The sequence below is a fragment of the Tenrec ecaudatus genome, chromosome 7, assembly GCF_050624435.1.
Source record: "Tenrec ecaudatus isolate mTenEca1 chromosome 7, mTenEca1.hap1, whole genome shotgun sequence".
NCBI lineage: Eukaryota > Metazoa > Chordata > Mammalia > Afrosoricida > Tenrecidae > Tenrec > Tenrec ecaudatus.
The window spans coordinates 129,815,067-129,839,043 of NC_134536.1; the positions used below are offsets into that span (position 1 = coordinate 129,815,067).

Consider the following 23,977-nt stretch of genomic DNA (forward strand, 5'->3'; position numbering starts at 1 on the left):
AAAGCTCCCTCATGAGTAAGGAGAGCCTTGTGCTCCCAGTCCCTATTCGCAGCGCCCAGAACCCTTCAAGTTTGCTCTCTGAGCTGCTTCAGAACCAGGCCCTCCCTCGGACCCAGCCTGTCTTCACTGCTGCCTCCCTTCCGGCCCCTTCCATTTCCAAGTGCCTTCTGAAGACCAAGGAACTCTCCCTGCGGCACACCTGTTCCTCAGGGTCACATGTCCAACCAGGAAAGCGCCCTGGACACTGCCACCCACCCGACCGCCTGGCCAGCCCTTGGAAGCAGAGTGCTTCTTTTCTAACGTCCCCTGCACACACCCCTGAGGCTGGAGCAGCCAGAGTCAGGCCTCCATTGTCCCTTACAGGAAACCATTCCGGGTGGACGTGCCCTGCTCAGAATCCCTCCCCACACTCTGCACCCGCTTCCCCTGGCCCCCTGGCCCTCCCCCCCCCCCAAGGGCTCAGCTGCTCTCACAGACTCCCACTGCCCTCACCCCCCGCCCCTCCGCACCTTGACATCACGTGCTCCACAATACCAGGGCCACCCATCCTACTGCAGACCATGCTCGGTACGCGGCTGCTGGATGAACATTTCTCAGTGCTGGAGTAAGCCCTCTTTCGCTGGCAGAAATCTTATCTTACCAAATAGATGGTAAGTTCCTTGAGGACCAGCAAGTTGCGTGTCTCCCTAACCAACCACATGGAACCGTGTCACCCAGTCACCCAATAGGGAGCCTGATGGCAGCCTGGTTGATGCACGGGGCTACTAATGGAAAGGTCAGCAGTTCAAAACCAGCAGTGGCTCCGAGGGAGGAAGATGCGGCTTTCTACTCTGGTCAAGCGTTACCGTCTCAGAACCCCCGGGGGTCGTTCTGTGCAGTCAGAGCATCTCAAGGAGTCGGCCTCCACTTGAGGGCAGTGAGAGAGAGAACCACCACCCAAACTTCCTGCAGGGCACAAGGGGCCAGTTTGGGGCATGGGTCTCAAAGGCTTCACGGTACAGGTGCCAAGGTGCCTGGGGATGGCTCCTGGCTGGTGGACTCAGGCACGGCCCCCTCCAAGGGACAGTGAGGGGTGGGGGCACGGGTGTGTGAGGCAGCCCGAGGCTGAGGACAGGGCTCCTGCCCTCAGAGCGTGCCAGCCTCAGGGAGTGCACCAGCACCCACAGTCCAAGGACATGCCCTCTGTTTGTGACCCTGCTGACCTTTCGTTATGATTGGGGAGGCTATTTTCCGGGCTCCTCAGCTGGGTCCCCGGGACCAGAGTGCACCTTTCTGCCAAATGTGGGACCCAGAAAGGAGAAGGGAGGTGTCCCGCGGGGCCAGAGTGGCAAAAGCCAGCTGGGAACCCGAGAACTCCCAGAGGAGGGGAAGATGCCCCGGTGATTCAACAACTGGGAACTCGGCCGCTAATCGCAAGGTCAGTGGTTTGAACCCACCAAGCCACTTGGCAGGAGAAAGACGTGGCAGTGTGCTTTCGTGTCTCATCTGTTGGCTCTGAGTCAGACTCCCCGCCTTGGCTCCTCACCAATATCAAGGAGAGGAAAGATCTCAGAGCCCACCTGTTCCCGCCCCTCTCCACCTGGCAGCCTTTAGGAAAACATCCCCGTCTCCCTTTCTAAAGGTTTTCTGAAAGAGCTAGTCCCTGCCCAGGGTCCTCTGAGCTTGTGGGCATCTAGGCAGAGTGGGCACCCAATAGACTTGTTGGGTTGAGCCTCTTCCACGGTAACGTAGGACAATTCTCCCTAGTCCTGCCTCTGCCGAAATGGAACATGCTGGCAACCATCTGTCGTGGGTGGACTGAATTGTGTCTCCCAGAGTCTGGGTCAGCGTGGCTGGGCTGTGAAGCCCAGTGGTCGGGCAGCTATGTAATGATGTTACTTGACAGTTCTGTAAGAGTGTAATCCACCACCCCACCCCACTCCACCCTGTATCCTGTGCTGTACCCATGTGAGCAGTCAATCAATGGTAAGGGGTTAGGGTGAGGTGCCACACGCCATGCTGGGGGAGTTCTGCTGGGGATAGGGGTGGCCTGTAACCCCCTTAATCCTACAAGCTAGAGAAGAGTCCAGCAGAGAGACTACTACCGAGACAGAAGAGCCAGGTTCAACATGTGCTCTTTGGACCCAGGATTCCTGCACTGAGGAAGTCCTGCCAGACTAAACAGAGGTTTCACAACAAGAACCCTCCCCCAGGGCTGAGAGAGACAGGGAGAGAGACAGAGAGAAGCCTCCCTACTGCTGACAGCCTGAATTTGGACTTTAGTCTCTTCTGAGAGGTAAGAGTTCATTCATTAAAAGCATCAGCCCTCGATCACTCAGGTGGCCTGAAGAGTAATTACACATTGGGCTGCGACCCGCAAGGTTGGTGGTTTGAGACCACCTGCAGCTCCCAGGAAGGAAGGCGGGGTTTCCTGACCCCTGTGAACAGTTACCGCCTCAGAGACCCTGGTTCTTGCTATGAGTTGGCATTGACTTGATGGCAGTGAGTTTGGTTGGTTTGGGTTTTGCCCTCAGTGCACAAGAAAGAAACTGGCCCACCTGCTCCTCCTGTCCATTGCTGCCTGTATTATTTTCTGAACCAACTTGAGAGGGTTGCTAGGCTCCTGCCTTCTCTCTCTCTCTCTCTCTCTCTCTCTCACACACACACACACACACACACACACACACACACACACACACACACACGGATCTGCCTTACCTACCATCTTCCTGTCTTGGTCCTCAGAACTTTCCAGCATTTATTCCAAAAACCTAAGCACACTGATCCTGGTTACAGCCATGTCAACCCTGAGTCTTGGGGATCCCAGGTGCATCTGAGAGGCACTGTAGCCCACAGGGTGTCAGAGAAGTAGATCCCCAGCCTTTCTTTCAAGACATCTCTGAGCAGACTCAACCTGCGGATGTTTGGGTGAGTAACCAAGCAGGTGAACTTTTTGCAGCACCCAAATATACCGAAACCAACCAAGCCACGGTCACTGAGTGGTTTCCAACCCATGCTGCACCGCTGGAGGGTTTCCGAGGCTGTGAGTCCTTCTGGGGCAGACAGCCAGCCTGCGCCTCTCCCCACGGAGTGGCTGGTGGGTTGGAAGCACTTGTTTCTTAGCAGTCCAGTGTTCACAGCACCAGCACACAGACAACCCTCACTGCCACCCAGTGGATGCTGACTCACAGCCGCCCCACAGCACACAATAGAACTGCTCCTGGGGGTTGCCTCGTCTTTCTCCTATGGTGCAGCTGCTGGTCTCAAACCACTGACCCGGCAGTGTGCAGAGAGAATGCCACCCTACGCAGGGTAGCACAAAACAACTCAGGCCAGTGCCAGGACTGACACACAAATGGGACTGACAAATGGAGCGGCGGGGAACAGAAAATTCTTCCCCCAAAGCCAACCTGGTGGCAAACAGACCAGGTGACCCCAGGCCCTTAGACTCACCCTGTGCTGTGGTCCCTCTTGCTGGCCTGAGACTCTCCTCAAAGGTGAAGACTTCCAACCCCACGACCTTGGGGGGGAGTCTGGGATGAGGTGGACACAGGTAGCAGGGCTTCCATTTCACCATTAAACACCTAGTGACAGCTACCTAGAAGCAGCCCAGGGAGCCCTTGCGGCATAGGGGCTACTCCTTGGCCAGCTACCCTGAAAGTCAGCAGTTCAAAACCACCAGCCGCTCCTCGAGAGAAAATCTGGGCTGTCTACTCCCATAAACAGTCTCAGAAACTCACGGGGCAGTTCTACCCTGTCCCAGAGTCACTATGAGTGGGTATCGACTCAATGGCAGTGAGATTGGTTTGGATTTATTTAGAGCAGTTGTTCTCAACCTGTGGGTCTCGACCCCTTTGGGGGGGTCGAATGACCCTTTCATAGGGGTCGCCTAGAACCATCGGGAAACACATATTTCCGATGATCTTAGGAACTGAGACACCGCTCCTCTATCCACATGCAGAGATGCCCACATACCAGTACCCGGTGTGGACTGTTACCTATGCTACACCATGCTTCAAGATAAATTTCATTTATTTGTCATTAGAAATAAAGATTTCACAATGTATAATTGCATATTGTCTTTGTGATCAATCATTATACTCTAATTGTGGGAAACAGAAAGATTTCTCCCAAGTTGTCTCCCCCAAATACATGCCAAACTTAGCTGCTTGCTACATTTGGCAAATGACTATACACTTGGCGGTCAACAGAAGTAGGACAGGGGTATCAAGGACCAAAGAACAAAAAATCATATCAGCGTGAATGAGAGGGAGTGCAGGATGGGGACCCAATGCCCATCTGTAGACAGCTGGACATCCCTTGCAGAGAGATAGTGGGGAGATGAGTCACTCAGGGTGCAGGGTAGCAACAATGAAACACACAACTTTCCTCTAGTTCTTATACGCTCCCCTCCCCCCCCCACTATCATGATCCCAATTCTACCTTAAAAACCTGGTTAGACCAGAGGATGCACAGTGGTGCAGATAGGAACTGGAAACACAGGGAATCCAGGACAGATGAACCCCTCAGGACCAGTGGTGAGAGTGGTGATACCAAGAGGGAGGAGGGAAGTGGGGGTAGAAAGGGGGAACCGATTACAAGGATCTACATATAACCTCCTCCCTGGGGAATGGACAACAGAAAAGTGGGTGAAGTGAGACATCTGGGCAGTGTAAGATATGATAAAATAATAATTTTATAAATTATCAAGTGTTCAAGAGGGAGTCGGTAGGGGGGCAAGAAAAAGAGAAATAAGCTGATTATGTAAGGTCTCTCCTGGCTAGATTTCAACCTCGGTCCTTGGCTCCGCACGAGAAAGATTTCACACCGAAGCCGGGCTCATGATCCAAGTGAATTTAATGAGGTAAAAGAAGCTTCAGGTTTTACGCGGCACCCATAGGATTCCTTTGACCACGCGGCCTGGCAGAGGCTGCTCAGGGTCACGCAAGGATCTCTCTCCTCTCAAGAAGACAACCAGACCAGGCAAGCCCCTTCCTTGCCTTTTCAAGGGTTCCCAGGGGAGGCTTGGTGAACGACCCCAGGTCAATCCCATTGGCTGAATTGCAATCACCTGGCCCAGGTGGGCTGCTCCAGGTGTAACGCCCACCCGAGCCCACCGGCGGGAAAATCCAGCTTTGTCCTATGCGGGCTCTCCTGGGCATGCGTTAATGAACTTTCCCATCCCTGATGCTAGTTACCTAACAATTCCAGGAGCCCAAGCGGTGTTTTGAGCCCAGGAGCCCAAAACGAGTGTTTTGAGAATGATGAGGGCAACGAATATATAAATGTGCTTTACACAATTGATGTTTGTGTGGATTGTGATGAGTTGTATGAGCCCCAATAAAATGATTTAAAAAAAGAAATAGGTCAGGGATTATTCTCCCTAAGGGTTATCCTGAGCAAGCAGACACCACTGTTTATCCCACAACAAGTAGGACCCACTCCCTTCTGATAAGGATAGTAGTTGACTGTTTCCTTGTAGGAGACCCCAGAGAGGTCAAGCCCACCCAAGGGTGACGAAGGTTAGGCTGCCATCATGAATCAAGGGTCCGCCCATCTTGTCACATGTATACCTCTAGTCCCTCCCCTTCCTATCATGTGTACTCTCCTAGCTCATCCCCTTCCTGTTACACCTATGCCCATTGCACATCCCCCTCCTATTGCTTGTATGCCTATTGTACTGCCACTTCCTGTGACGTGTGGTTCCTGTAATCACGCCCCCCTCAGTAGATATAACCCTTGGATAGCAGTAAACAGGGCTCCAGCCAGCCGGCTGTCTCCTCCCAACCTCGCCTAGCTCTCCTGCCCTCGGCCCATGCTGTGCGGGGACCTGGTTGGTAAGATCATGACCATCCAGGAGGTGGGAATGCTACTATGAAATGTGACTGACTCATTTATTTGACTCTCTTCGATCTCTCATGCTCTCTATGATTTACTATAATCTTTATGTATCTTTTTTTTTAACAATTTATTGGGGCTCATACAATTCTTATCACAGTTCATACATATACATACATCAATTGTATAAAGCACATCTGTACAGTCTTTGCCCTAATCATTTTTTTCTCCTTTTTTCTTTTTTTACATTTTATTAGGGACTCATACAACTCTTATCACCATCCATACATATACATACATCAATTGTATAAAGCACATCCATACATTCCCTGCCCCAATCATTCTCAAGGCATTTGCTCTCCACTTAAGCCCCTTGCATCAGGTCCTCTTTTTTTTCCCTTTCCTCCCCGCTCCCCCCTCCCTTGTGAGCCCTTGATAATTTATACATCGTTATTTGGTCATATCTTGCCCTATCCGGAGTCTCCCTTTCCCCCTTCTCTGCTGTCCCTCTCCCAGGGAAGAGGTCACATGTGGATCCTTGTAATCAGTTCCCCCTTTCCAACCCACTCACCCTCCACTCTCCCAGCATCGTCCCTCACACCCTTGGTCCTGAAGGTATCATCCACCCTGGATTCCCTGTACCTCCAGCCCTCATATGTACCAGTGTACAGCCTCTGTCCTATCCAGCCCTGCAAGGTAGAATTCGGATCATGGTAATTGGAGGGAGGAAGTATCCAGGATCTGGGGGAAAGCTGTGTTCTTCATCGGTACTACCTCACACCCTAATTAACCCATCTCCTCTCCTAAACCCCTCTATGAGGGGATCTCCATTGGCCGACACTTGGGCCTTGGGTCTCCACTCTGCACTTCCCCCTTCATTTAATATGGTATATATATACATATATACACATACATATAGACATATACACATATATACACATACATACACACACATATCTTTTTTTTGCATGATGCCTTATACCTGGTCCCTTGGCATCTCGTGATTGCACTGGCCGGTGTGCTTCTTCCATGTGGGCTTTGTTGCTTCTGAGCTAGATGGCCGCTTGTTCACCTTCAAGCCTTTAAGACCCCAGACACTATCTCTTTTGATAGCAATCTTTATGTATCTTAACCATACAATTGCACCAATCGAACCCATGATTTGCTGGGTGGGGGGGCTGGCATTTCCCCCCACATCTAATGATGTTCAATTTGTAACAATGAAAATACATCCTGCGTAACAGATATTTACATGATGATTCATAACAGTAGAAAAATGACAGTGATGAAGTAGCAATGAAAATAATGTTATGGAACAAGCGGCCATCTAGCTCAGAAGCAACAAAGCCCACATGGAAGAAGCACACCGGCCAGTGCGATCATGAGGTGCCAAGGGACCAGATATAAGGCATCATGCAAAAAAAAGATGTAAGTGTGTGTATGTATGTGTATATATGTGTATATGTCTATATGTATGTGTATATATGTATATATATACCATATTAAATGAAGGGGGAAGTGCAGAGTGGAGACCCAAGGCCCAAGTGTCGGCCAGTGGAGATCCCCTCATAGAGGGGTTTAGGAGAGGAGATGGGCTAATTAGGGTGTGAGGTAGTACCGATGAAGAACACAGCTTTCCCCCAGATCCTGGATGCTTCCTCCCCCCAACTACCATGATCCGAATACTACCTTGCAGGGCTGGATGGGACAGAGGCTGTACACTGGTACATATGAGGGCTGGAGGTACAGGGAATCCAGGGTGGATGATACCTTCAGGACCAAGGGTGTGAGGGACGATGCTGGGAGAGTGGAGGGTGAGTGGGTTGGAAAGGGGGAACTGATTACAAGGATCCACATGTGACCTCTTCCCTGGGAGAGGGACAGCAGAGAAGGGGGGAAGGGAGACTCCGGATAGGGCAAGATATGACAAAATAACGATGTATAAATTACCAAGGGCACATGAGGGAGGGGGAAAAGGGGAGGGAGAGGAAAAAAAAAAGAGGACCTGATGCAAGGGGCTTAAGTGGAGAGCAAATGCCTTGAGAATGATTGGGGCAGGGAATGTATGGATGTGCTTTATACAATTGATGTATGTATATGTATGGATGGTGATAAGAGTTGTATGAGTCCCTAATAAAATGTAAAAAAAGAAAAAAGGAGAAAAAAATGATTAGGGCAAAGACTGTACAGATGTGCTTTATACAATTGATGTATGTGTATATGCATGGACTGTGATAAGAATTGTATGAGCCCCAATAAATTGTTAAAAAAAAAAAGAAAGAAAATAATGTTATGGAGTTGCTGACAATTTGGGGGCCTGCTGGGAACAGGACTTCTAAATGACAAATCTGTCTGGCAGGCTGTGGTCCAAGGCCATTTCTGCTGGCTAGAAACGGGTCTAGGGAACCAGAAGGAGCACACGGCTCTTCTTAAATTTGAAGGTGTTTATGCCCGAGATGAAACGGAATTTTATTTAGGCAAGAGATGTGCTTATGTGTACAAAGCAAAGAACAACACAGTGACTCCTGGCGGCAAACCTAACAAAACCAGAGTCATCTGGGAAAGGTAACTCGTGCCCGTGGAAACACTGGCATGGTTCGGGCCAAATTCCACAGCAACCTGCCTGCTAAGCCTAATGGACACAGACTCTGTGTGACACTGTACCCCTCAAGAATTTAAACTTAAAAGTAAATAAATAAAATTGTGCATTTATTTAAAAAAAAAGAAAAGAATGTTATGGTTGGGGTGTCACCACAACACGAGGAACTGTGTTAAAAGATAGCGGCATGAGGAAGTGTAAGAACCACTGATTAGGGGGAGCCTGGGTGGCACGGGGCACTACTTTTTGGGATGATAACTGCAAGGTCGGCAGTTTGAACACACCAGATGCTCTGTGTAAGAAAGATGAGGCTTTCTACTCCCGCAAAGAGTTCCAGTATCCAGTGAAGAAAGCTGATGGTGTCCGGCTATCAAAAGATATAGCATCTGGGGTCTTAAAGGCTTGCAGATAAACAAGCAGCCATCTAGCTTAGAAGCAACAAAGCCCACATGGAAGAAGCACATCAGCCTGTGCGATCACGAGGTGTCGAAGGAATCAGGTATCAGGCATCATCAGAACAAAAAATCATATTGTGAATAAGGGGGGGAGTGCGGAGTGGAGATGCAAAGCCCATCTGTAGGAAATTGCACATCCCCTTATGGAAGGGTCGCAGGGAGGAGACAAGCCAGTCAGGGTGCAGGGTAGCAATGATGAAACATACAACTTTCTTCTAGTTCCTAAATGCTTCATTTCCCCCCCCCCCACTATCATGATCCCAATTCTACCTTACAAATCTGGCTAGACCAGAGGACGTACACTGGTACAGATAGGAACTGGAAACACAGCGAATCCAGGACAGATGATCCCTTCAGGACCAGTGGTGAGAGTGGTGATACTGGGAGGGTAGAAGGAGGGTGGGTTGCGAAGGGGGAACCGATTAAAACGATCTACATGTGACCTCCTCCCTGGGGGACAGACAACAGAAAAGTAGGTGAAGAGAGACGTCGAACAGTCCAAGATATGACAAAATAATAATAATCAAGGGTTGATGATGGAGGCGGAGCGGGGAGGGAGGGGGAAAATGAGCTGATGCCAGGGGCTTGAGTGGAGAGCAAATGTTTTGAGAATGATGAGGGCAAGGAATGTACAGATGTGCTTTACACAATTGATATATGTATGGATTGTGATAAGAGTTGTATGAGCCCCTAATAAAATGATTTAAAAAGAGTCCCAGTCTTGAAAACTCAGAGACAGTGCTCCCCTGTCCAACAGGGTCTGCTATCGATGACCGTGAGTTTGGATTTACGGGGTAAGTCTGTTATTGTACACAAACACCCTCACACACCACTGCTGTCTCATGGTCATCAGTGGGTTGTGTAAAGCTGCCCTCGACGATCTCCTATTTGTTTGTTTATTTTGCTGTGCATTGAGTGGAGGTTTACAGAGCAGATCGGTTTCCCCATTCAGCAGCCTGTGCACATTTTGTTTCAGCCCTGACGGCTGGACATTCATTTTAACCTGGTTTCTTTGGTTGGGGTGGGGGCTGGGAGGGGCATGAGAAGAGGCAATGTGCCCTGGAGCCCAGTACTGTCCTTGTCTGCTGCGCCTCTCACCCAGTCTCCCTGGTGGACCTTGTGGGCTCACCTGGAGGTTGGCGATTCAGCCCCACCCGGCGGCTCTCTGGAAGACAAGGTCTAGAGATCTGCTCCCATTAGGGTTGTAGCCACGAGAACTGCATGGAGCAGTGTGACTGTACAGACCACACGTGGGATCACCAACTCCGAGCTGCCAACATGCGGGCGCTGAGGGGCAGGCTTTAGCCCGCAGGTGGCGCCCTGGTCACAGGCAACTGAACTCCAAGGGTGTGGCGTGGGAATTGGGCTCAGAGTCTTCAGATCCCTGTGCTGTCAGATACATAAGCCATTCTCATTCTTGAGTGAGAACCACTGGGACGCGTGTTAAATTGCAGATTCCTGCAACTTGCTCTCAGAGCTTGTAATTCAGTGGGGTCAGGACGGGCGGAGAATTCCTATTTGCAATGAGCTCTCCTAGGAGCCCCGGTGGTGTAGTCGTTTACACCTTGGGCTGCTAACCACAAGGTCAGCAGTTCAAAACCACTGGCTGTTCTGCTGGAGGAAGATGAGGCTTTTGGCTCCTGTAGAGAATGGCAGTCTCAGAAACCCACAAGGGCAGTTCTACCCTGTCCTGTAGGGTCAATCTGAGTCAGAATCGACTCGATGACAGTGAGTTTTCTGGGTTTTTATTGTTGTTGTTGTTGTTGTTTTAGTGGTGTCATGAGTTACATATTGAGGTAACCACACGGTCAGGAGTTCAAACCCACCAGCTGCTCCTTGGGAGAGAAAGTAGGTGGTCTGCATCAGTAAAGAAGTAGAGCTTTAGAAATCCGCAGGGCCAGTTCTCCGTTGTCCTGTAGCAAGCCAGGGAGGGCTATGAACCGGAGTTGGCAGTCTGTTTATTTCATTGGCCTCCGGAGGTGGGCACGTTTTCTATCCCCAGTTCACGAAGGACAGAGCACAAGAAATCAAAGTTTCGGGGCCTCACCCAGGGTCACAGAGCTCCCCAGTGGCAGGGCCAGGAGACCTAGGCAAGCAGTCTGACTCGGGAGCTTTTGCAAGTATAGGCAACACTGTCTTCCAGAACATTCCTGTGATCTCCCTGCAGAGAAACTAAATAGAGGAGACAACAGGAGATACGTTCTGATTTGACAGAAAGTTCTGCCACCCCTGAACTGTCTCCCAGCAGCCTCTTCCTGATGCTAGCTGTGTAACTTTGTGTTATTAGCTCATGGGTTTGCAAGCAGGGTGGATGTTTACCCCTCACGGGGGAGTTTGGAATGCCTGGTGATTTTTTTTGATGTCCACGCTGGGAGGGTCCTAAGGGGGTGTAGTGGGCAGAGACCAGGGATGCTATTAAACGCCTATCATACGCAAAAGTGAATTACCTATCCCAAACCAAACTGCCTATCTATCACCTGGAAGTTGTGAGCCTCCTACTTGGCTTTGGCCCGAGGACAACCCCAGGCCATGGGAGTAGGGCGCAGGTGAAGGTGGGCAGAGGTGCTTGGGCATGGGTGGAGAGAGGTTTCGAAGGCAAACTTCCCCTTCACAACGCTGGAGGGGCAAATACCGCCTCCGTTTTAATCGGGGAGAAAACAGATTTATGGGCAGAGCCAGGGTTGATGCCAGCAGCTGAGCTCTGTGGGTGCTCCCTGCCCCCTGCTCCTCCGCCAGGAAGCACCCACTGTTACAGAGTGGGGCCACCCCTGGCTGCCCTCGCTGCTTCCCCATGGATATGGGTCTGGCACAGGGACGGGGTGCCCTTCTCCCAAAGCCCCCGATCCAATGCTTCTGCTTCCACCTGGCCTGGTGTATGTCCTCGACACCCTGACCACTATGACAGGCCCATCACCTGCTCTTCTGCCCCTACGTTCCACAACTGGCCTCACTCAATCTGGACCCAGCCAGGGCCTCTGTAACACGCTCACCAAAAAGGCATCCGTGTACCCCACACCACGCTGAACATGTGCTTAGGGAGTTGGGGTGGGCTAGTTGGTCTAGTGTGTAATAAAACAAAACAGCCACAGATTACTGACCCTCCCCCTGCCCCACCCCCCAAAAAAGTAGCTGCTCCAGCTGCCTGCCTACAACCAAACCTCTTGTGGGATTTGGTTCCTCGGTTTGGAGTTTTGGGGTCACGGCTTCATGGGACATCCCTGGTCACTGGGCCACCTCCTCCTCCTGTGTGGAGTCCCTGAGATCTTCAAGCACACCGCACGTTTGGTCTCCGCCCACCTGGAGCAGCAGAGGAAGGACAGCAGTGGGGTGGGGGGGAGACATAGGTGTGAAATGGCTTTCTTTGCCGTGAGATCAGAAGCACCAGATGATACCCGGCTACCCTTACACGACACTTTGTCCTGGTCAAAGAAGGTGGAACAGAATTTCACGTCCCGATGGACTCTAGGTTTCCTGGAGCCGTGGAAGGTGAATGAACTTCTGGAACTCTTGCCCTGAGATCATCTTTAGCTCTAAACCAGGAATATCCCTTCAAGTCTCCTTAAAGTTGAACACCAAGGTTTGAGTGCTAGGTTAAGGCTTATTGTGCCAACCTGGCCGATAAACACATGTGGGATTCATTGAAGGGCAGTTTAATTGAAGGGAGGAGAGATAAATGGCTCTGTGAGCCTCGCCTTTCTAGTTTTCTGGTCTCTTGCTTTCTGATGGTCGGACCAGGGTGCAGCTGCCTTAGCCAGTTCCCTGCTTCAGCTGGCAAGGCTCACTTCCTGCAAGACATCCATGAGGAGAAGCCACATGGACCTACCCCGATGCAGCCCTGGGTGCTGGAGCAGCCACGTGGAGACCCCTGCCAGCTCTGAGATGCTTGCAACACCACTGGATTCAAAGACTTTCTACCGACTGGCCTGTGATTGTCCTGCATTCAGTGTCATTGTTTGTGCTTTGTGAGTTTGAGGAGGACTTTGTAGATGGGGTCGGGCATATAGACTAAGTCAGACATTTGGGCTTAGACTGGACGGGGTTGGGATGCTTTCTGAATATACACTTCCCCTTTGTATAAAACTCTCTCTTAGACGTCTGAGTTTCTTTTTTTTTTTTTAACATTTTATTAGGGTTCATACAACTCTTATCACAATCCATACATATACATACATCAATTGTATAAAGCACATCCATACATTCCCTGCCCCAATCATCCTCAAAGCATTTTCTCTCCACTTAAGCCCCTTGCATCAGGTCCTCTTTTTTTTTTCCCCTCCCTCCCCGCTCCCCCCTCCCTCGACGTCTGAGTTTCTGTGGAGTTGTTTCCCTGGTTTACCCAGACGGCCAGTCTGTCTTAAGTTAAACATTATGTAAGAGCTCTCTATGGGGGATCAAACTGACACCCCAAACCTCAGCCCCGTTATCACTGCCATCGGCATTGACTCAGTGACCCTGCAGGGCAGGCTAGAACTGCTCGAGTGGGTTTCCCAGACTGGGGCGGCGTACTGGAGCGGAAAGCCCCGTTTTTCTCCCGAAGCACGGCTGGTGGTTTTGAACTGCTGACCTTGCGGATGGCAGCCCAGCTCATTACCCACTATGCCACCAGGGCTCCTTCCATTAACAACAGTAACTCCCAGGGCGAGCTCGGAACCTTGGGGGCAGCGAGTTTACCTGAAGGGAAAGGACTCGGGAAAGGAGGCCGAGGGGGATGGCCGCTAGAAGTTGTTTATGAAGTTGTTTATGTCAGGTGCCTGTTTCGCTGCATATTGTTTCAGAAAAACAACAATATCATAAACAACATTTAGGGGGCGGGGCAGGATAAAGCAACCACATGCAGACGCCAGCCTGGGCATTCATGGAGGTCGGCATGGCAGCCCGCCAGTCCAGGTGAGCCCTCCCCCCGAATTGAGTGTGATCGTCAGAAAATGACATCCTGCCGACTGGAGCGGAGGCGTTCAATGACCTGGTTGTTCCTTGGCAGGAACGGTTTTCCTAACATAGCGCTCCCACCCGGATGGCTCCCGGAAGTCCACGGCTTCCTGAGCGTCTGGCCCTGGCTGTCGGAGGGCATCTCAAGTGGCCTTGATTGCTTCCTCATGACAGCCACAGCCAGTCCATCTCATGCACGTCCACCTGAAGCCACTGTTTCCGATCACACCTTACTTCTCAACGGCTGTCCGCTTGGTCCAAGCTGTTGTTTTCCATCTCACCTGGTCTCTCTGTCCCTGAGGAAATCGGGAGAACGAGCTGGCCTCGCTGAGACGGATGGGGGTGTTTCTTGGACCTCTGTTCTTCTCCTGGAGGCCGTCCCCCACCGTGGGGCGGGCTTGGTAGCCTAGGGTCCAATAGTAATTCTTCACAAGGCCTCTGGCTCAAGGGATGCAGGGAGGAGGAGGAGAAACCGAGCTGCTCAGACCACATGATTTGCAGGGGAGGCTAGTCCAGGAAAGGGCAGTGTCTGAGGCTGGGGAGAGGCTGCGATGTCTCCCCGCTGATCCCAGTCACCAAGAAGCAGTTCTACGTGGAGAAGCTGGTGGCACAGAGGTGCTGGCACCCCAAGCAGTTCCTGAGCCGCAGAGGAAACTGCAAGAGGCGGGGAGAGTGGGTGTCCTTGGTCAACGCATGTGGTGTGGTGTGTGGGCACTATTTTAAATACTCACCGTGGGAAAACCACCTCCATCATGATCAGAACTGTGCCCTGAGCTGCCCTGCCACCCCGCTTTGCCACAGCTCTGGGCGCTACAAGGGTGTGGGGAGACAGGCTCTTTTTCCCGGGAGGAGGCTCACTGGGCACCCTCCCTCTGAAGGCACTTGGCTAAGTACACAGAACTGGGTCTCCAGAAGGACCTGCCTTATGCAGCGGAGGAAAAAAACCGCTGTCGGGGAGAGTATTCGGACGGCCACCAAGGGTACTGTGGCTGGGGGTAGGGGACAGAGGAGGGATGGAAAAGGTGTATGTCCATCTGTACTTGGTCACTCAAAAAACCCAAACTCACGGCCATCACAGCGATGCCAACTCATGGCGACCTTACAGGACAGGGTAGAACTGCCCCTGGGGGGTTTCCAAAACTGTCGCCCTTTAAGGGAGTAGAAAGCCTCAGCTTTCTCCGAGTGGCCGGTGACTTCAACCTACTGACCTTGTGGTTCACAGCCTGACCAGGACTCCACCAGCCTCCTCATTCTCCAGAGGAAGATCTCTCAGAAACAGTCTCTCAAGCTGCATGCTGGGAGTGGGCTGGGGTCTTTGAACAGCCTTTCTGTGCCCCCCCACCCCCACCCCCGTAGAACATGTGGCCACCACTTTGGGGCTGAGCAAGGGCATACTACCCTTCCACCCACGCAGTAATCAGATCACTTCTGCCCTGCTGCTCTCAGAGGGGGTGGGCAGGGTCCAGAGAGGGGAGTCCAGTCCATGCCCGGCTGTGCCACTGAGGAGCCTGGTGATATTGCACAAGTCACTTAGCCTTCTAAGCCTCTGCTAAGCAGCACAGATAATAATCCCCAAATCACTGTCATCGCATCCACTCCACCTTGTGTCGACCCTGGAGGTCAGAGCAGGGCTTCCCCTTTGGGTTTGCAAGGTTGCAGCTCTCTACAGGAGCAGACAACCTCATCTCTCTCCCTTGGAGCGACTGGTGGTTTAGAACTGCTGACCTCCTGGTCAGTAGCCTAATGTATAATCTACTGAAGTACCAGGGCTCCTTAGAAGCAATAGTACTGTCATTAAATGCAGTGATCCACATGTAAACGGAGTTCTTGTTGTGCCTGTTTCAGGTAAGCGCTGGCCTACTGACCACAAGGCTGCAGGTTTGAACCCACCAGCTGCTCTGTGGGAGAGAGATGAGGCTGTCTGTTCCTGGGGAAGATTTACAGCCTCAGAATGAGTCAGAGTCAACAGGGGTTTGTTGTTGTTTGTTACCTCGTGGTGAAGTGAGACTTACGGGGGACTGTTGGCGGAGTGCTTAGCCCACCATGCAGTCTGTGGACTCAGCATGACCTCCAGGCCCTCGGGGCCCATCTTCAGCCTTCGTCTCCTGAGATTTTATATCCTCAGTTCGCTCTGCCTGAAATATCTAGCTCTGAATATTACCTGCTGTGATAGTTACATAATCTGGTGTCAATTTGAGGATTAAGAGTGAAGGGGTGGAGCCTAGCCTGTCAATCAGGTCATAGCCAATGAGGCCTCTGTGTGAGCATGGCCTTCCCCTGAGGATTCTGGGAAACTCCGGTATTCCTCCATGGAGAGCGGAGACACTCTCTCTGCTCAGTCCCTGGGAGATTTTGCAGCTGACCAGACACATGGAACTACACTAGTAGTGCCCTGAGCTGGAACAGCCACATGGAGACCCCTGCCAGCGCTGAGATGCTTACAACGACTCTGGATCCACAAGACTCTCCACCCACTGGCCTGGGATCTTCCCAAATTGGGTGTCATTGCACGTGTTTTGTGAGTCTGAAGAGGAATTTAGAGATTGGTATCAGACATATGGGCTAATGTTGGACTTATGGACTTGAACCGGACTGGGCTGGGCTGTTTTCTTAATGTGCAATTGCTCTTTCTATAAAAGCTCTTTCTTAGACATGTCTGAGTCTCCCAGGACTGACACACGGGCCCTGAGCCTTCTCCCAGAGGCCCAGTCCAGAAAGAGTTTGGGCTCCTTTTTGTCTATGCTGGGGTACCGTGTGATGCAGAGAGCCTTTTCCTCAGGTTGTCTCCCCCACATATATGCCAAACCTAGGCTGCTGCTTGCTGGAGCATGGGAGGTCAGCTTCCTTGACACTCTTCTCCCTGAGGGCATCGGCCACCTGGGGCAATCAGATACTGTCTGTCCCACCTTCGGTGGGGCCCACTCCCTGCTGATAAGGATTGTGGATTGCTTTCCTGAAGGAGTTCAAGGATGACCAAGGTCAGGCTGCCATCTTGGATCTAGGATCCGCCCATCCTGTCCCATGCGTACTCCTAGACCCTCCCCTTCCTATTGCGTGTATACCCCTAGATGATCCCCCTCCCATTGTTGTACTGTACAACCCCTTCCTGTGACATATGTGCTTACCTGTAATCAGGGGGGCTTTGGTCAGAAACAAATAGGGTTCTCTGGTCCCCTCCCTCTCTCTGCGTGGACATGGCTGCTGAGAGCATGGCCGCCCCAGAGGTGAGCATGCTACCATAAATTGTGTCTGACTCCTTTATCTTCTTTCCTATTCTCTATGACTCTATCATGACCTTGCTATATAATCGCCATACAATGGCACCTATGGAACCCCCATGGTTGTTAGAGGCTGGCTTACTAGTTGCCCTGAGCTGGATTCAGGTACCCTGTGCTGGGCGTCCACACAGCCCGGCAACTCTGTCCCCGAGGCCAGCTGAGATACACACACTCGTTGGCTACCATGAATAGAACAGGAACAGGAACTCAGCCGCCCACTTCCACTAAAACCGCCTACCGGACTAGCCAGGTCCAACACCCTTCAAGACACCAGGTGACAGGAGTGTAAGCAAACAGGTGCTCCGGAGGGACTGTAGACTGGAACTCGTCTGAGAGGAGCTAGGCAGCAGCCGTCCCCATCAAGCAGGCACCAGGGAAGTGACTGATCTTCCAAACAGCACAAGGCTGGGCCCTTGGGTGTGTCCACTGGCTGGTTCCCCAGGGTGAATAGCTTCCTGGGTGATAACTGGTTACGTAAGCTAGGGGAGAGCCACACAACGGGGCAGGAGGCAGAGCCAGATGGGGTGATGAAGCTCCTTATTGTTGACGTGGACCCATCGCCCAAAGGACAAGCTAGGAGTGAAAACACAGAACCGAGAAAGCCCAGCGTGGCCAGTGTCTGCATCACCTGTCCTGTGAGAAAAGGTGCACAGCATATACAAGCAATTGCCCCGAGGGCGTGGACCGTCTCGGGGGAGCACACATAAGATGATCATGATGCTGGGGTGCCAGAACCTCCCGGAAGGGGCTGGGGGCAGGGGAGAAGGGAGATGCTAAGTCATCACTTCCTGCTTCATTTACCTTTTCTCTTTCATACCCGCCAGGTACATATATTCCCTACGCAAAGTGGAGTCAAGCTGTTAGATCTCTCTAGAGCTAGACCTATACCTCGGTCCTTGGCTCTGCGTGAGAAAGAATTCACGCCAAAGCCTGGCTCATGATCCAAGTGAGTTTTATGAGAGCTAGAAGTTTCAGGTTTACACGGCACCCATAGGACTCCTCCCGACCATGCAGCCTGGCGGAAGCTGCTCAGCATCGTGCAGACAAAGCTCTCCCTCCCTCTCAACTCTGGGCTCCTGCCTTTTCAAGGATTCCACGGGGAGGTGTGGTGGGAGACCTCTGATCGACCCCATTGGCTGAATTGAATTCACCTGGCCCAGGTGGGCCGATCCAGGTTTAGCGCCCACCCATGCCTGCCGGTGGGAAACCTAAATCTCTGAGCATGTGCAGTGCGCCACTCCTTGTTCCTGTGCTTGGCTCTCTGGGCATGCGTTAACGGACATGCCCCATCCCTACGCTAGAGCTACCTAACATAACAACTTTTCTAGGGAAGACGGAAAACAACTTTTCTGAGAAAGACAAGCTACATGAATGAAACGGAGACCGAGGCGAGCCATCCACTCCAAGAAGGCGGGAAATACCTTGACCTCGCTTGCAGGGCTGAGCGTGGCCATGGCCAACGTTGGCCGCAGGGCAGCTGGGACACAGTCAGTTGCCGTTCAGAGAAGGCCAATGTTGTTTCAGTGATAGACAGAGGCACCGTGAGCCGCTGTCTGCGGCTGAGGCTGAGTCCGGAAGGAAAGAGGATGTGACTGGGGACCCACACACCCGGGCAGACTCCCAGCGAGGCAAGCTCCCTCCTCCAGCGCGAGGGAAACCCCCCAGAGCCTCCCGGGAAGTCAGTCCTGACTCTGCGGTTTGAAGGAGCCTCTCATGGGCCACGGTTGCCCTAAGCAAAGATGCAAAGGTGAAAAGGGTGGGCGGGGAAGCTAGATGAATGGACTGTGGGAGGTCAGTCGTCTTTGTCTGACTCACAGCGACCCTGTGTACAACCCAACAGAACACCGTCTGGTCCTGCGTCCTCCTCACCACTGTTGTCGTGTCCGGGCCCTTGGTTGCAGCCTCTGCGTCATTCCATCCCATGGTCTCCCTCTCTGGTCGCTGCCCCTCTGCTTTGGCGAGCAGGATGTCCTTTCCCCAAGGGCTGGCCTCTCCTGAGGCCATGTCTGAAGTCGGGGAGATGAAGCCCTGCCGTCGGTGCTTCTAAGGAGTACTCTGGTCAGGACTCCGAGACAGGTCCGGTTGTCCTGGGAGTCCATCTGTTAGGTAGCTTAGCCTAGGGAAGTGGGAAGTCCATTTACGCATGCCCGGGAGAGCCAGCAAAAGACAAAAGCTGGATTTTCCCGCCAGTGGGCTTGGATGGGCGTTACACCTGGAGCAGCCCACCTGGGCCTGGTGATTGCAATTCAGCCAATGGAATCGACCTGGGGTCGTTCACCACACCTCCCCCGGGAACCCTTTAAAAGGCAGGGACCGGAAAGGAGAGGCTCTCTTGGTCTTTTGTCTTGTCTTGCTTGGGCGGTCTGGTGGTCTTCGTGGGAGGAGAGAGATCCTTGCGTGTCCCGGAGCAGTCTCTGCCAGGCCGCATGGTCAAAGGAATCCTATGGGTGCCGTGTAAAACCTGATGCTTCTTTGAACTTTCATTAAATTCACTTGGATCACGAGCCCGGCTTCGGCGTGAAATCTTTCTCGCGCGGAGCCAAGGACCGAGGCTGAGATTTAGGCCGGAGAGAGAAACCTAACACATCCACCGTGCTTCGGATGCGCTCTGCCAGCACTTCAAGGCAAGTGCATCCATTCTTCATAGATCTTCCGCATTCAGGAGCCGACTTTCCCATGCGTGGGAGGCAACTGAAAAGACGGCGACGTGGGGCCCCTAGTCCTCAAAGTGAGAGCCCTGCTTCCCTTGGGCTTCAGCTTCGTCCCAGAGCGACGGGTCATCTGATTTCCTGACTGCGGCTTCTATACGGAGAGCAGTTGCTCAGTGGGGACCGGTTTGCTCTGTAGACTTTCACCCAAAACACAAGACGCTGCTATGGTGGTGGTGGTGGGCATCCGTTCCACAGCGGGTGGGCGGGCGAGGACCGCGGAGCAGCTGCGCAGGGAGGAGCGGCCTAAGAAGGACACGATCGAGGTTCTACAGGGTCACGGTTCAGACCCGTCTCTGGCAGAACATCGGTTCCTAAGAGATATCCAAAATGTGGCCACCACGAGTCTAAATGAGTCCAGAACAACTGGTCATTGGGTCACCTCCCCTCAGGCCATCTCAGACCCCACCCCACCCCCAGCCTCACTCACCTCCTCCCAGAAGCTTCCCCCCTCACCTCACCCTTGTGGATCCAGCCGCAGCCTCCCACCCTTATCTCCTCTTCCCTGGTTACTCAGGTCCCCTGTGTGGGTGTGGTCACCCCAACACAATGATGAGGACGTTGCGAACTCCAGTGCCGAGCTGGCCCCTTGAGAGGGGCTCAGCCTGCAGTGAGTAGTCACACTCTCAGGTCCTCCAGCTTTGGGGGGGTTAGGAGGGGAGACGCTGGTCATCTCCCGGCTGGATGCCCCAACTGCACGGAACTGTAAGAGAAAACCCAAACTTACCACACTGCCACGAGTCTGTTCCCACTCAGGGACACCTTGTGAAGCAGGGCCTGGGACCGGCCGCCTTTGGGCCCAGTGGGGCCCGCAAGATCGCCCATACCTGCTGATGTCACACAAAAAGAGGCGGCCCTCACATTCGAACAAGCAAACGAACTCATTCCCTGCCATCGCATCGGTGCTGACCCACAGTGACCCTGGAGGGCAGTTTTCCCAGACTGTTGATGGAAGTAGAAAGCCCCGTCTTTCTCCCTCGGAGCTCTGCCGGCCCACCAGGGGTGAGTTAACAAAATCTGGCCAGCGTGTCCCTGAACGATGTTATAAATATCCAAATGGCCTTGGAAGGAAAAAGAAGCTTCCCACGCCTGCAGGGCGCGAAACCCTTATGAGCGCACACAGCCTCATCCTCCCCCCGAGCGACTGGCACCTTTGACCTGCCAGGCTGGCCTTATGCTTGCTTAGCCATCCAGGGCCCCAGGCGGCCGCCATCAGCGGCTCAGAGAAGGGCCTCAGGTCCCACACAGGCCGCTCTTCCCCCAGCAGCCTGAAGGCTCTGCTCACAGCAGAGGCGACTCCTGCCTCTTCCCGGCTGCCCTCTTACTCTGAACAGCCTCCCACCGCTGCACTCAGACCCGGCGGGGGCTCCGCACAGGCAGCCCTGCTCCTCTCTGATCCCGCAGGTGCCTGCTGGGGCGGGCACCCTCCTGCCTGCTGGACCCTCTCCTCACAGCTGGCCCCTCAGTGCACCCGGGGATCTTGCCCCTCCTGGACATCAGCCGGCACTTAGCACTGTGGCCGCTACATAATCGTGTCAACTTGAGACTTGAGAGGATTATGAGTAAAGGGGTGGAGTCTAGTCTGTCAGTCAGGTCATAGCCAATGAGGCTTCCGTGTGGGCATGGCCTTCTCTGCAGGATTCTGGGAACTCCTGTATTTCCTCCTTGGAGACCAGAGACAATTCTCTCTGCTCACTCCCTGAGAGACGCTCTACTGACGAGACGCTTGGCACTACGCTGATAGTGCCCGTGCCCTGGGAACCGGAGGAGCCACCTGGAGACCCCTGCCAGCGCTGAGATGCTTCCACCGCCACTGGATCCACAAGACTTCCCACCCTCTGGCCTGTGATCCTCCTGCATTCAGCATCATTGCATGTGTTTTGTTTGAGTCTGAAGAGGGCTTTATAGATTGGTATCGGACATATGGGGTAATATCGGATTATGGACTTGATCTGGATTGGGCTGGGGCATTTTAATATTCAATTGCTCTTGTCTATAAAGCTCTTTGTTACATACATATGAGTGTCTATGCATTTGTTTCTCTAGTCCACCCAGGCTAACACAGGGACTCAGCTTCTTTCATTTGCCTCCTACCAATCCCCCCATCCCCATCCACTGTATCTTTTCCCCTGGCTCTGTGCCCACCACCAGACCCCATGCCTCTGGCTTCCTGAGAACAGCATACTAAAAGAGAGGGAAGCCCAGACAGGATGACCCTCCTTCCTCTGCCGGGTCCCTGGTCCCAGCCCCTCCAGCACCTTTGGGGAGCTAGTCCCCGCCCCCTCTCCCCTCCCGGCCCCTCAGCCAGCAGCTCCGGCTCTGCCACTAGCTCCTGGGCTATCCCGGCCAGAGCTGGCCTCACCTTTGTAGGCAGCCTCTTTTATGACACGCCCCTCCAGTCACCCAACTTGGGTGTGCGCACGTTTTCCGGACGCACGTCCTGCTGTCTCCGCGCTGTCCGAGCAACGGAAGCCAGCAGCTCAATGAAGGAGGGATGGGCAGGTGATGTGTCTGCGGGGAGGACCGGAGGCAGGGTGGATGGAGGGTCTGGGAGGGGATGGTGGGGAGGCGGCGGCTCCTGGGTCGCACACGCGGTTTGCACTGGACTAGTAACCTAAGGAGAGCCCCGCTGGCTGGCACAGTGGTTATGCATTGGGCTAACTGCCAGGTCAGTGGTTCAAATCCACCAGTTGCTCTGGGGGAGTAAAATGAGGCTCTCTACTCCCGTAAAGTGTTACTGTCTGGGAAATCCACGGGAGGCAATGCTACCCTGTTATGAGTTACTATCAACTAGATGGAAATGAGGTGTGTGTGTGTATGTGTGCGTGTGTGCGTGTGTTTTAGTGAAGTGGCCTAGAGGCTGGTGGTTTGGAGCCAGTCAGTGGTGCAGTTTAAGAAAGGCTTGGCCATGGGCTGGTGCCCACACAGCTTACAGCCCCAGCCAAGAGAACCAAGCAGAGCAGCCTGGCCTGGGAACACATGGGCCCGTGAGTCCCATCAGCTTGGCTGGCAGCCCCTGGGATTGTCTGGAGGGGAGGGGGCCCTCGGATAAAGACCCCGGGTACTACCGCGATGACGGTGACCTTCCCTCCTCCCGATGACCCTGTCCTGCGCCACAAGCCACAGCAGTCCTGGTTGGTTTGCCACCTGTGTGCCTTCCCACCACAGTGAGTTCCTGGGGGCAGGGTCATGCCTGTCTGCTTCAGCACTGCGTCCTGGCATGGTGTCCGGCAGACTCACCTGTGCTGAGTGTATGGAAGACAAGGGAGAGTTCTACAAGGCAAACCACCCACCCACCCACGGCACTGGCACGAGCCCGCGGAAGGCAGTGGGTTGGGAGAGACGACAGAACTAAGTCTTGGAGGAAGGTGAGCTTGGCAGCGACCACAGCCTGGGAGAAACAGCATCATCGGGCTGGCCAGGGAGAAGAGCAGGCAGGGGGCGGTGACTAGACCGGTGCCCGAGAGACATCGCTCACCAAGCCTGGCCCAAGGCGGGCAGGGTGACGCATGACGGAGTCGGAGTGGCTTGGCAGGAGAAGTGAAGACATCAAATCCAGCCTCAGTGAATTGAAAAGTGATGGGAGGTGGCTCAGGGGGAAGCGGGGATGTACAGGAGGGGCAGGGTGGGGCATTGCTGGGTGAGGAGCAGTGTCGTCAGAGGCTGTGGTCTGGGACCACCTGCAGGTGGGTGGTGGGGGGAGCCAGTGAAAGAGGGTAACAAAGAGCGAAGGCAAAGGAGCCACTACCAAGGACAGCTCGCTGACCTTGAAGGGGACACGGGCATTAGCTTTGACTCAGGGGCCCCATTCTGAGTGCCTGAGCACTGGCCTGGGGATGGGGGGCTGCTCAGGCGGGCTCTGTGTGTGCCCACCGCCCGCCGAGGCATTCCTGGACCCACTCACTAACCCTCCCCTGGGGCAGAGACTGCTGGCTGTGCCCGTGGTGACGGCGCTCACTCCCGTGGGTGATGACGTGCTGCCCGGCTAAAACCCACTTCTCGCTTCCCGTACAGCTGCGTGGGGTCCTGTGACTGGGGCACAAGACCCTCTTGAAGGGGGGGTGCTCTCCCCCACATGCTCTTTCCCTCTTCTCCAGTGCTGGGGTGTGGACCATGCAGACAGAGCGGCAAACATCTTCCAGACACGGGATATGAGCCGCACCCAGAGTGATGAGGAGGCCTTCCGTCTCA

The 23,977-nt window shown here is 53.4% G+C and overlaps 1 pseudogene; it reads left to right on the forward strand.

Moving 5' to 3' along the window:
• Window positions 1-8,156: 8,156 nt before the first annotated feature.
• Window positions 8,157-8,496, forward strand: LOC142452505 (large ribosomal subunit protein eL33 pseudogene; annotated as a pseudogene).
• The last annotated feature ends 15,481 nt before the right edge of the window (window positions 8,497-23,977 follow it).